The 12,707-nt window shown below is 38.9% G+C and overlaps 1 protein-coding gene across 9 annotated transcripts in view; it reads right to left on the reverse strand.

Annotated features, from left to right (window-relative positions):
* MLIP (muscular LMNA interacting protein) overlaps positions 1 to 12,707 on the reverse strand; it is a 232,110-nt gene that overhangs the window by 159,246 nt on the left and 60,157 nt on the right. The window lies entirely within an intron of this gene.

The raw sequence follows: 12,707 nt of genomic DNA on the forward strand, positions 1-12,707 counted from the left end.
AATATTCAATTTAGCAGCAGTTCAAACTACATACTTTAAATGTGTTTGTTCAATACAGGTTGTAGTTTAAAATAAATTCAATATTTTATGTGGGTTTAATTTAGGATTTAGCAAATTCTTCAAGTCTATTTGGTGTAGTGGGACACAGGCTTTTTTTTTTTTTTTTTTTTTTTTTGAGATGGTGGATTCCAGGGGATTCTGATTCTGGTTCCTGAAAGAACTCAGATGGTCAGGTCTGACCATTCTGTGGGAGTCATGGTCTCAGACTTTGAGCTCTGCTGCATGAGCCACACATTGTCAGAAATACAACTGTCCTGAAATCTAGGCCTTTCCGCTCCCCTGTCATTGTTCAGAACCATAACGTGTTTGCAATCACTTCTGCACTCTATTACAAGAAGCACGGTTTTGAATCCTGGAAGTAAAATGATCTTGGGGCCTTGGGATAGGAGCTTAATCAGGGAATATAAAATGCCAAGCAGCCCACAATTTGCGCTCCACTAAGATAATTCCCAAGAGTATTTGTATCCTGAAAATAGGTATTTTAGCCTTGTTGCAATGCTATCATTGCGAAAAGACTATTTTTTTTTTAAATAATTAAAGTGATGTGACAGTATGGCTACAAGGGTAGAGAACCTCTAAAAATTCATAGATGTCTTTTAAATCCTGAGTCAACGTATTACTAATTTAACTAAAACTCTTAGAGACAATCAGATGTTTTTGAAAAGAAAGATGCTTATGTTGTACTTTTGCAACGGAAAATTTTTTCTTAAAAATCCACCAGAATTTTGTCTAAATGGGTTCTTGCTATTTTGATGTTTCACTAGAAAGAGTTCCGATTCTTTGCTATCGACGTCCAAAAACAAGTTTTAATTTTGGGGGGGTTGGGGAGAAAAAAAAAAATGAGAAAACCAAAACCCAAAGAAAAATTCCTTCCAGAGGGTCAGTGTTCTCTACTGCACTGTGTATGCAGGACACACTTAGATGTCTATGAAACACTAAAGTCTCAGTCTCAGGTGTTAGTACATCGGGATTGTTTAGGTTGAAGTGGGGGCATCAAAGTGCATACAGTGGTCTCCAAGATTCCTGGAGTGTGCACCCATCGAGAAAATAATCTGTACCCCTGCTTAGACTATATGCATGTTACCTTCTTTCTTTATTCATTATCTTGTGCATGGACCCCTGTACAAACCTACAATGTAAAACATGTACCTCAATGGAAATTAAAATTGGGAAAACAAAAATTACCACAGATTAATAGTTTCTCTCCCTGCCCCAACAGGTTGCTGGGCACAGCCACTGAGATGGGCTACATTCTGAGATCAATGCGTTGAGTATAACCCAAGCGACTCCAGCACAGCAGCTGATTTTTAGGACAGTGGTTTTTGAATTTCATAGAGACGGGTAAACAGTACCCACTAAAGCTGAGAAGCCAAGTTTGCCCTCATCCCAAGAGACCAATGTGCTCCAGGGGACATGCTCTGATGCTCTTGTCATTTAAAGAATGGGCTAGAGAGATGGTAGGGATGGCACTGGTTTCCATGTTGAGGAGCGACCCGGTCTTTATGGGCTCTTTGGCCTCTTTCAGCTCTGGCTTTGAGAGGGTCTCCTCTGCCACCGAACCCCAGGGAAGCCAAGAAGGGTGAAATAAATCTATCCTTTGTCCATTCTACACTGCATGCCACCCCTGATCCCTCAGATCTCCCACTTCAGTTATATTCTCACCTCTTTCCTCCCTAAAACTCCAGCATCGGACCTTTAACATAGTTAGGAAGTCTGCTGTCTCAGAGACCTCCCAGAAGTTTCTCTTTTCCTGGGATTTTCTTCAGAAAGGACAAGCTCTTTCACCTTAAGTCTAAAACCACTTGGTTTCAACTAAAGGTCTGACATTTGGCAAGTACATTAGCATAAATATATGCACATTTCCTCCTTGGAACAAGAGCTAATGCAAAACTGACCCCAGGGTCCTTTCTGAAGAGTCCCAAAGCCAGCAGGTCAGCTCAAGCAGTTGAGACAGACTCAGAGTAAACCCAGCTCCCCGCTCCCCACCGCCGCCCCGACAGGTGTTTTCCCTTTGGACACCTTCCCCAAGTGGAGCGTCAAGATTCTCAGAAAATCTGGCAGACGGGCCTTCTGGCAAAAGGTGAGGATCTCAAGGGTGAGGCAAAGGAGTCCAAACAAGGAATTTCCATCACAGGCCTCTGAAGATTTCGTGCTTTTTAAGTTCTCTTAATCAGTTCAGCAAATGGCAGCATCACCCAGGCCAAATATGCTGTCTTAGACTTAAACAAAGTGCTGTTCTCGCAACAACTGTACCCACATGGGCTGAGAGCTTGCATTCTTTTCTTTCTCACTTCCATACACTTCTGAGAGCAGGTGTCCATGGTGCCAAGACAGGAGCGCCTGGAGGAAGCCACCAAGAGACTTCCAAGGTGTTCTTACTTCCCTAAAATTCCTTGGTTCTTTTGAGTGCATTCATTTTCCTTTGCCCTGATATTTTCTCCCTGATTTCCTTTTTATCCATTTCTTTTTTTCCCTTCCTTTCCTTGCACAAAATACCCATGTCAATTGAGTCATTCAGTTCGTTCTTACTATATAGATAAACCATCCAAAGCCCAAAGCTTATTGTGATAAATCTGAAAGTTCCATCTCCTCAGCAGTTTATGTACCTGGAGCAGATTTTGAAACACCTCCCCACTCTCCACCTGCACAGCTACAGAAGAGTTGCTGCTACTGTTTGCCAGTGTGGCTTGGATGCCATATTGGTAGGGAATTCCCAAGACCATTCCTTACCGCTCTCTCCTCAGCTGTGTTCATTCGTGGTTTGTTCAATAAATATTGATCTAAACACTAGGTAAGTATGATCTAGGTCCTGGAGACACAGCAGTGAAGTAAACACACCAAAACCCCCAACCTCTTGGAGCCTCTATTCAGAGACAGACAATTAAGGGGACAAGTTATGTGTTAGAATGCAGTAGTGTGGAGAAAAAGACACCCTTGGGAGCTGGATAAGGCGTGCCAGAGAGTAGGAGAGGAAATACAATAGATTTAAGGAACATGAACTCCTATTCCTTGAGGGTGACTTTTAAGAAGAGACTTGAAGGAAGTAAGGAAATGAACCACGCAGCTATCTGGGGAAAATATTTCAGGAAGAGGGGAATATATTTTGGGTCAAGAGCCAAGACCCAAGGATAGGAGAAGATGTAACATGTTTTAGGAACAGAAGCTAGTGTGGCTGATGTCCCGGGGAAGAGCCCCTGGAGGTGGGGTAAGAGGAGTTTTGAGAATGGAGGTCAGATGCAAAGGCTTGTCAGCCCCTATAAGGACTTGGGGTTTTTACTCTGAGCGAGACTGGAAAGTCTTGGAATAGTTGGAGCAAAGTAGTACCATGATCCCATTATCCTTTGAGGAAGGATCATTCTGGCTGTGTTAGGAACAGCTAACAGGAAATTATAAGACAGAAAGGAATAAATTGATGACTCGTGGTGGGAAGGGATGGGAAAAGCAGGAGGAATATTGCAGGGAGTCTGCCCAAAGACACTTTTTTGTAGAGTTTTGACTTGAAATCATGCTAGTCTTTTGCATTCAAAAAGGTAAAATTAAATCAACAATTATGGGAGGATCCTAAAAGTGAATATAAAGCAATACCAATTAACCTAGACAGAGGTAGAATTGGCAACATAATCACACAAAGGAAAAGGAAAGAAATGCAGTCAAGGAAATTTAGGGATTTAAAATATCTATATACCCCCCCCAAATACATGAAACATCATCTTCTCTAACTCAAAGAAGTTACAAAACAACATACCTTTATCATCATCTCCTGGATCAAGAAACAGAACCTCACCAGCACCCCAGAAGCCCTCAGCTTCCGGTCAGTACAACCTCCCCTCCACCCCCACCACCCACCAAGATCAATTGCTCTCCTGACTTTTCACAGCATAGATGGGTGTCACCTGCTTTGTTGAACAGGTTATTAATGGACACATACAATACAAACTTTTGTATTTGTATTTGTATGAGTCTGGCTTATATTTCTCAATATTATATTTGTAAGATTAATACCTATTGTTGTGTATAGTTGTATATACTTTACTTTGGGAGAAAAGAGATACAAATATGAAATAGAAAGATAGGGAAGAACCCTGACCTGTTGGATATTAGAAATGAAAGTAAAAACATTTGTTTTCCCTAGTTTCCTCTGCTGAAAGGACCTGGAAGTAATGATACCACAGAAGCAATACGTACATTGGGCACCCAAATCTTGATTCCTATTTGCCATGCCCCCTAAAATGGACAGGGTTGGAGAAAGGACTGATTCCAAAGCTGAGTCAAGTGAAGTACAAGACGCAGGTTCAATCCCTGGCCTCGCTCAGTGGGTTAAGGATCCGGCATTGCTGTGGCTGTGGGGTAGGCTGGCTGCTATAGCTCTAATTGGACCCCTCGGCTGGGAACCTCCATATGTGGCGGGTATGGCCCTGGAAAGACAAAAAAGACAAAAAACAAAAGTAGAGGCCATATTAGAGTTAGAAAAAAATCACAATTTTGGAACCTTTGCCATAATAAATGATTAGGAACAAAATCCTAATGAAGGCTCAAGGTAAGTTTGAGAACAGGGTATATAGTCTCCAAGTATCTCTTTATAGATCACTTATTAACCACAAGGGGAACAAGGATGAATATGATGAATATGGCAGTCACCACTTTAACCAAGTGATCAATGTTAACACCCACAATAAATGAACAAACTGAAATTCTGATGTGATATAATAGGGAGAATGCATCACTTATATTTCATTTGGGGCAAAAACAATAACCTGTATCTAATCATGAGGAAACGAGCAAAAAACACCCAAATCAAAAGGTGCAAAATAAATACTCTGCACTCCTCAAAATGTGGAAGTTAGCAAAGATAAAGAAAAGCTAAGAAAAATCCAGAGCCCAGAAAGACATAACATCTAAATATAACACAGGATTCTGGGTTGCTTTCTGGATTGAAAAGAAAGAAACAATGCTATAAAGAACACTGTTATAAAGGACAGTGTACTAATTTTGCATTAATCTGGACAAGTAAAGAGTTTGGGACAAGGGTACTAGCTGTGGAAGTTAATACAAAATACATATTCAAAAAATTATATCTATGTGAAATTTCCTAAATTTCGTAACTGCAATGGATTATATAAGAAAATTGTCTTAGAAGATCTGTGCTAGGTATTTAGGGATGAAATAATGTGATGTTCACCTCTTACACTCAATTGGTTCAACAAAAATGAACAAGAAGAAGACAGAGATTTGAAGCAAATGTGGCATAACTGATGAATCTAGGCAAAGGGTATTTGGTGTTCATGGTACTTTTCTTGGAATTTTCCTATAGCTTTGATATATTTAAAATATCAAAAAGTAGGAAGATCCTTGTGGCTCAGTGGTAAGGAACCTGACTAGTATCCATGAGGATTCAGGTTCAATCCCTGGCCTCGCTGAGTGGGTTAAGGATCCAGCATTGTAGTGAGCTGTGGTGTGGCCCAGCAGCTGCAGCTCCTATTCGACCCCTAGTCTGGGAGCTTTCTTTTGCCATAACTGAGGCCTTAAATACACACACACACACACACACACACAAACTATAGAGGGACAAGGGAGAAGCAAGGAGGGCAGATGGAGGCACTAATTTCACACTAAACCAGATAAAAAAGCACAAGTTGGGACCAGGGCAATAGCTGAGGAGGAAGTGAGAACTGGGGAGGCTCAATATATTTCCCAAGTAAATCCATGATGAGGCTAATGGACTGGGTGTGGAATATGAGAGACAGAGAGAAATCAAAAGTCATCCAAAGTTTTGGACCTGAATAAGAAAATGAGTATGATACTTACAGGAGAACAAACACGAGTAGGCAGTTATTTTTATACAATGACCTCTTCAAAGGAAGGAAGAATAAATGGCTTTTGGGATGCTGGTGAGGTTCTATTTCTTGATCAGGGAGATGTTTATAAGGTGACATTACTACAGATATTATGGACATTAAAAGAATAATAAGGGAATACTATGAATAACTGTATGAACACAAATTTGATAATCTATATGAAATGGATTTCATTTCATTAATTTCTAGAAAGACATAATTTGCCAAAATATATACAAGAAGTAGAGAATCCGTAAAGGCCTATATCTAAGAAATAGAAGTTAAAAATTGAATCAATAATGAATAACCTTCCAAAACAGAAAAGTACCAGGTCCAGTTGAGTTCACTGATGAATTCTACCAAGCATTTAAGGAAAAAATTATACCAATTCTATAATTTCTTTCAGAAGATAGAAGCACAGGGAATACTTCTTAATTCATCCTATGAGGCAAGCATTATCTTAGTACCAAAACCAAAGACATTACAAGAAAAGACAACTACAGACCAATATCTTTCATGAATATAAAAATCCTCAATGAAATATGAGTAAATTGAAACTAATAATGTATGAAAAGAATTTTACAGGAAGACCAAGCGGGATTTATCTTAGATATGCAAGACAAGTACAACATCCAAAAATTAATTCATGCAATTCATGATATCAATAGGCTAGAAAAGGAAAATCACACAATCATATCAACAGATGCAAGAAAAGAAAAGCAGCTGACAAAATCCAACACCTGTTCATGACAAAAAAAAAACACTCTCAGTAAACCAGAAATAGAGGAAAATTTCTTGATTAAAAAAATGTCCACAAAAAAACATACAGTGTGTCATATTTAACTGTGAAAACTCAAAGTTTCCCTACTAAGCATAAGGCACAAGGTATGGATGTTCTGTTTCATTGCCTCTTTTCAGAATTGTACTGGAAGTTTTAGCTAATGCAATTATGTGGTGAGATCATAGACAAAAGATAGTCAACACAATGCTGAAGAAAATCGAAGTTGGAGGATTGATACTACCTGACTTCAAGAATAACTGTGAAATCAGATTGTTATGATCATTATACAACTACAGATGTGATAAATTCATTTGAGTAATAAAAAAATGAAAAAAAAGAATAACTATAAAGCTACACTCATCCATACAGTATGGTATCAGTGAAAGACTACACAAATAGACCAGTGGAGCAGAATAGAGAGCCTAGAAATGGACCCACATAAATATAGCCAACTGATGTCTGAGAAAGGAGGAAAGGAAATACAATGGAGCAAAGGTAGGCTTTTGGTGTACATAAACTATAATTTTTTTTTAAATTTAATATGAAAAAAGGTAGGCTTTTGGTACTGGCACAAATGGACATCTATGTGCAGAAAAATCAATCCAGACACAGACCTTACACCCTTCACAAAAATGAACTCAAAATGGATCATAGACCTAAAGGCAAAATTCAAAACTATGAAATTCTTAGACAATAACATTAGAGAAAATATGACCTCAAGTATGGTGATGACTTTTTAGATATAACAAAAAAGCATGATCCATGAAATACATCATTGATAAGCCTGACAATTAAAATAAAAAACTTCTGTTCTGCCAAAGACAGTATCAAGAAAATGAGAAAACAAGTCGCAGGCTGAAAATATTTTCAAGAAACACACATGATAAAGGACTATTATTCAAAATAGGCAAAGGACACTTAAAACTTGACAAAAAGGAAACAGGCCAATTTTAAAAATGGGCCAAACACCTTGACCCCTCATCAAAGAAGATAGATGGAAAATAGGGATATGAAAAGATAGTCCATATCACATGTGATCAGGGAAATACAAAATTAAGATAACAATGAGATATTACTACATAGCTATTAGAATGGCCAAAATCCAGAACACTGACCAGACCAAAGCTGGCAAGGATGTGGAGTAACAGGAACTCTGATTCATTGCTGCTGGGAATGCAAAATGGTATAGCCACTTTGAAAGACATTCTGAGAGCTTCTTAGAAGACTAGAGGTGCTCTTAGCATATGATCCAGCAATTATGATCAGTGGTGTTTCACTTATTTAGTACAACTGAAAATTTATGCCCATATAAAAATGTGTACATTGATGCTTATAGCAGCATTATTCATAATTGCCAAGACTTGGCAGCAATCAAAATGTCCTTCAGTAGGTAAACTAAGCATGGAACATCTAGCACGAAAAAGAATGAGCTATCAAGCCATGAAAAGACATGGAGGAATCTTAAAGGCAAATTCCAAAGTGAAAGACACCAATCAGAAAAAGCTCCAAAATGCATGATTCCATTTATATGACATTCTGGAAAAAGCAAATTTATGGAATCAGTAAACAGATCAGTGGTTGCCAGAGGTGTGAGGTGGGGGATGAAGAGACGGAGTAGAGAGGATTTTTAGGGCAGTGAAAATTTTCTGTATAATACAGTAATGATGGAGACACGTCATTATACGTTTGTCCATACCCCTAGAATGTACAATACCAGGAGTAAGCCCTTAGGTAAACTATGGACTTTGGGTGATAATGATTTGTCTATATAGGTTTATCTATTACAATGAATGTACCACTCTGGTGGGAGATCCTAATAATGGGAGAGGTTATGCATGTGTGGAGGCAGTTAAATAACCTCACACAAGGCCAGACACCAAGCGAATGACATACCTAGAAATCAAATCCAAGTCTTCCTGACTCTGTAGCACTATTATCCCACAGTACTTCTCAGAGAGATGCCTTTCAGACATGCCACTTGAGACCGTGGCCAGGTGGAAACGAAGAAATTGGACTCAAGAGAAAGGAGTAGGGCGGAGACGTTCTCTCTGTTAACCTGGCAAGGAGCTCCCATTTGGAGCCCGGGCTTTACTCAAGGTGAGAAGTCTCCCGTGGGTTTAATTCCTGGTGAAAAGTCAACCACAGGGAAGTACGGTGGATCTGAAATCAGATCTATCCATGCTATTGGATCTTCCAAGAAGTGCTTGTCCCAGAGTCTGAACACATTTCTAGAGCAACGTCTGACATCATCTCAAAGAACCTTCAAGTCTTAACACATAGAACTTTTAGACAGAAAATAAATGAAATAAAGACAAAATTTTACAGACATTCGCAATGGCTAAATTTCTGGAATAAAAACCTACTCTTCAACTGCTCCCTTGACTCTGAGATCAAAAGGCCTTTACAATAGCCAGGATATATTGGGAACACGTACAGCCATGCCACCCTGGCAGGGGGAGCAGGCTTAAAAGGCAATTAAAAAAAATGCACTAATCATCCCAATTTGAGGAATTCCAGAAGGAAAAAAAAAATGCCTGAATTGGCAAGGCAAAGAGCACTTTTCTCTCCTTATTAACAGAAATAAAAAAGGTTCCAAGCTATTGCACACATACATCTATCCACCTGCTAGAAGGTATAAAAAAGCAATCAAATCACTCTGGAGTGCATTCGTGGTGGATTAGATAAATCCTCTCCTCCCTGTCTTATTTCACTTGCATCTAGGTAATGTGACCCTAGATGCATGAGCAATCCCTTGCCAATAAGAGTTGCAGGAACGTTCCGTACTCATTTATTATTCCATCATCAAAAGCCCAAATATCCAACAGCAGATGTAATTATGAACAGCACCATAAACACCAAGGTTATCTCCAGCTGCTACTGTGGCTAAATCTCAGCTTCAAAGGACACTATTGGAAAAACACAGTTATGAAACTTCATAAGTAGAGTGCTGAGTGTCACAGGGCTAAGTGCCAAACAGTCGCAGGACTGTTTGGATGTCAGGTTCTGAGAGAAAGAAGGAGGGATGGGGAGAGAGAAGAAGAAAGAGAAAAAGAAATAGGAGGGAGTGGGGTGGTTGGGGAGCTTGGGGTTAATAGATACAAACTATTACCTTTGGAATGGATTAGCAATGAGATCCTGCTGTGTAGCACTGGGAACTATGTCTAGTCACTTATGATGGAGCAGGATAATGTGCGAAAATAGAGTGTGTACATGTATGTGTGACTGGGTCACCATGCTGTACAGTAGAATGTATTGGGGAAATAACTATTAAAAATAATATTTAAAAAAAAGAAATTGGAGGGAAGTTCAAGGAAGGATGGGGGTGGGGAGGGGAGTGAGAACTGTGGCTTCTGTATTTTGCTGTCCCCGTGCATAGCTAGGAGTATGTTAAGGAGTTAGAATTGCATTTTGAAATGTATTTCAATACATCCCAACACATTTCGAATGTATCTCAATACACTTCTTTTTTTTCTCAATACATTTCAAAGTTCAGTTGCATCTTAGATAAAAAGCAATTCTTTAAACACATGATGCTCATTCCAACCCACAATTTACTTCAATTTTTTTTTGCTGTATAAAGTTATAGTAAAATCAACTTTTCCTGGATCAGTTCTAAGTTAAGCATGCATCAGTCCACAGCTACTTTAACATCTGTCACCTGCTACATTATAAACAGTCATATCAACTATAACGCACCTATTGTGATATGAACAAAGAAACTGTGACCAAGACAGGACACAGCTATGGTTGATGTCAAAAGTATGACATGGTGACAGTAACAAGGAATTTCACTAGTATTGCCAGAGAACTCACAGTACATTCAAGTCCAAGGTACTGGCTGCTCACAGAATCTGGTGCCACGTGTCAAACTAGCAGATGTCAAGAAAGCAATGGTTATAACGACAAGGTCAGGGTCAGCCAACAGAATTTAACAAACACTTGCCTCTGTCAGCTGCTGATATTGATGAGCTGCAAAGATGACAAAGCATTGTACAATTATGCCCTCATTCTTCCCGCTTCCCCAACAACTCTGGACTAGAAATAGAAATGCATCTGTTATTTCCATCACATCTGAATATATTAACCTATCTCAACCTTAGCAGCATTCTAAGAGAAACTCTTTGTCTGGAAATTGAGGGAAGCCCTATTTTAAAGGTTATAAAAAGGGCCTAATCTGATTTGGTTGCAAAAGTGTCACTCTTTCAAGTCATATGTATATATGTATGCCTGTATGCATATATGGGCATGTATGTGTATACGAATATATATGTATATATCAAATGACTAAGATTGACAGATTGAAAGCCTTAAATAAAAACATCAAATTTACAACAGCATCTACGTTGAATTAAGCAGCACTCTCAAGTCAATTCAAGCAATCTCACTAGGTGTCATCTATGCACTAAAGATAAGAAAATGAAAATGAAAAAATCTGTGCCTGCTTTCACTTGAATTCATAGCCTTGTGAGAGAAAAAGACAGACAAACACAAAATATTACACAATGAGGTAACTGCTATGTTAATCCACAGACGGGAAAAAGGCAATGTTCATTCATAGATGGGGAGAAGATATTTGCAGCACAAAAAAAAAATCAAAAGAGGATTTATAAGTCAAAAAGCTATTTTTAGGGCTCCACAAATCTGCTTTCAAGAAATGGAATAATGAGCAAATTATGGAAGGAGAAAATTCACAGGATGAGAAACATGAATGACAAGAACAAAACATGAAAAGATAAGCAATCTTCCTAGTAATCAGGAAGACACAAATTAAACCCGTAATGAAATGTCATTTCCTACCCAGCAAATTGGCAGTACTAGATGCTGTAAGGATGCAGAAGGATGGGTAACATCACACACAGCTAAGGGGAGAATAAATCCATCTGAAGAGCAGTTTGGCAACATCCCAGAACAGGACACCACGGGTACACTCCATGACCACCGATCCCAGCCCTAGGTGTGTATACCCTAGAGAAACTCCTACACCTGGCCCAAGAAATCACATATACAAACACTGCGTTGATGCTTTCCCTTAGAGGAAAACAAGAAGAAAATAATCTAAATGCCCATCAACTTAAGAATAGATAAATACATGTGATGTAGTCATCCAGTGAAACAGTACAAATCAATCAATAAAATAAATCCCCTAGAATTACATGTATCAACATACCTGTATCTTAGAAATATAATATTGTGAAAATAAGCAAATTATAAAAGAATAACTACCCTGACATCATTTGTGGAGTATTCTCAAAAATGCAAAACCAGCTATATGTAATTTTATAGATTAAAGGAGGTATTAGTACAAAATGCTCATGAAAATCATAAACACAAAATTCTGGATAGTAAACCCTGGGCAAGGGTGAGGAAAAAAAAAAAAGAAGAAGGAGGTAGACAAGACGTTTCCATTAATATTGAAAGTTCATTATTTCTCTTTGTGATATATTGGAACTTCTTTGAGACACTAACTATAAGCTCAAAAATGCAACAAAACCACAGGTAAAGGAACAATCAGTTCTGGCTCAAGATAAATAACACTGAAATTAAAATGAATAAAATGATAGTGAGTCATTATGGTATCACAAAACCTGTCATGGAGAAGTCAGAGGGTCTTCAAATTTTCTGATAAAAACATTTTGATCCAAACACGATTTAGAGGGTCCACTGCTTTCTGTTCATTGGCTTGTGACTGAAACTGAACACAGTTGCTGTGATCAAATACGCCACGGAATCAGCACAGGTATTACAGGTCCCCCTTCTCTTCCCCACCAATGGAAACCTGGGAGTGTCTTACAATCAAGCATGGAGGTGGTGCTTCCCCAGCATCCTGCCTCTTGAAAATCAAACTGCTGGACAGCAAATCAACTCTCAGGGCAAAATCTTTTCTGTGTTCCTGAGGAGTGCTTGACCACACCAGTGGGTAGTCAAGGAGAGAGACTGAGAGGAAGAGGTTTGCATCAGTCTGTTGATGCCTCCATGCGGCTGTTCAGCAGTGAGGTCGACATACAGTCATTAAGCACCTACAGTGTTCCAGC

Source organism: Phacochoerus africanus, chromosome 9, assembly GCF_016906955.1.
Source record: "Phacochoerus africanus isolate WHEZ1 chromosome 9, ROS_Pafr_v1, whole genome shotgun sequence".
Lineage (NCBI taxonomy): Eukaryota > Metazoa > Chordata > Mammalia > Artiodactyla > Suidae > Phacochoerus > Phacochoerus africanus.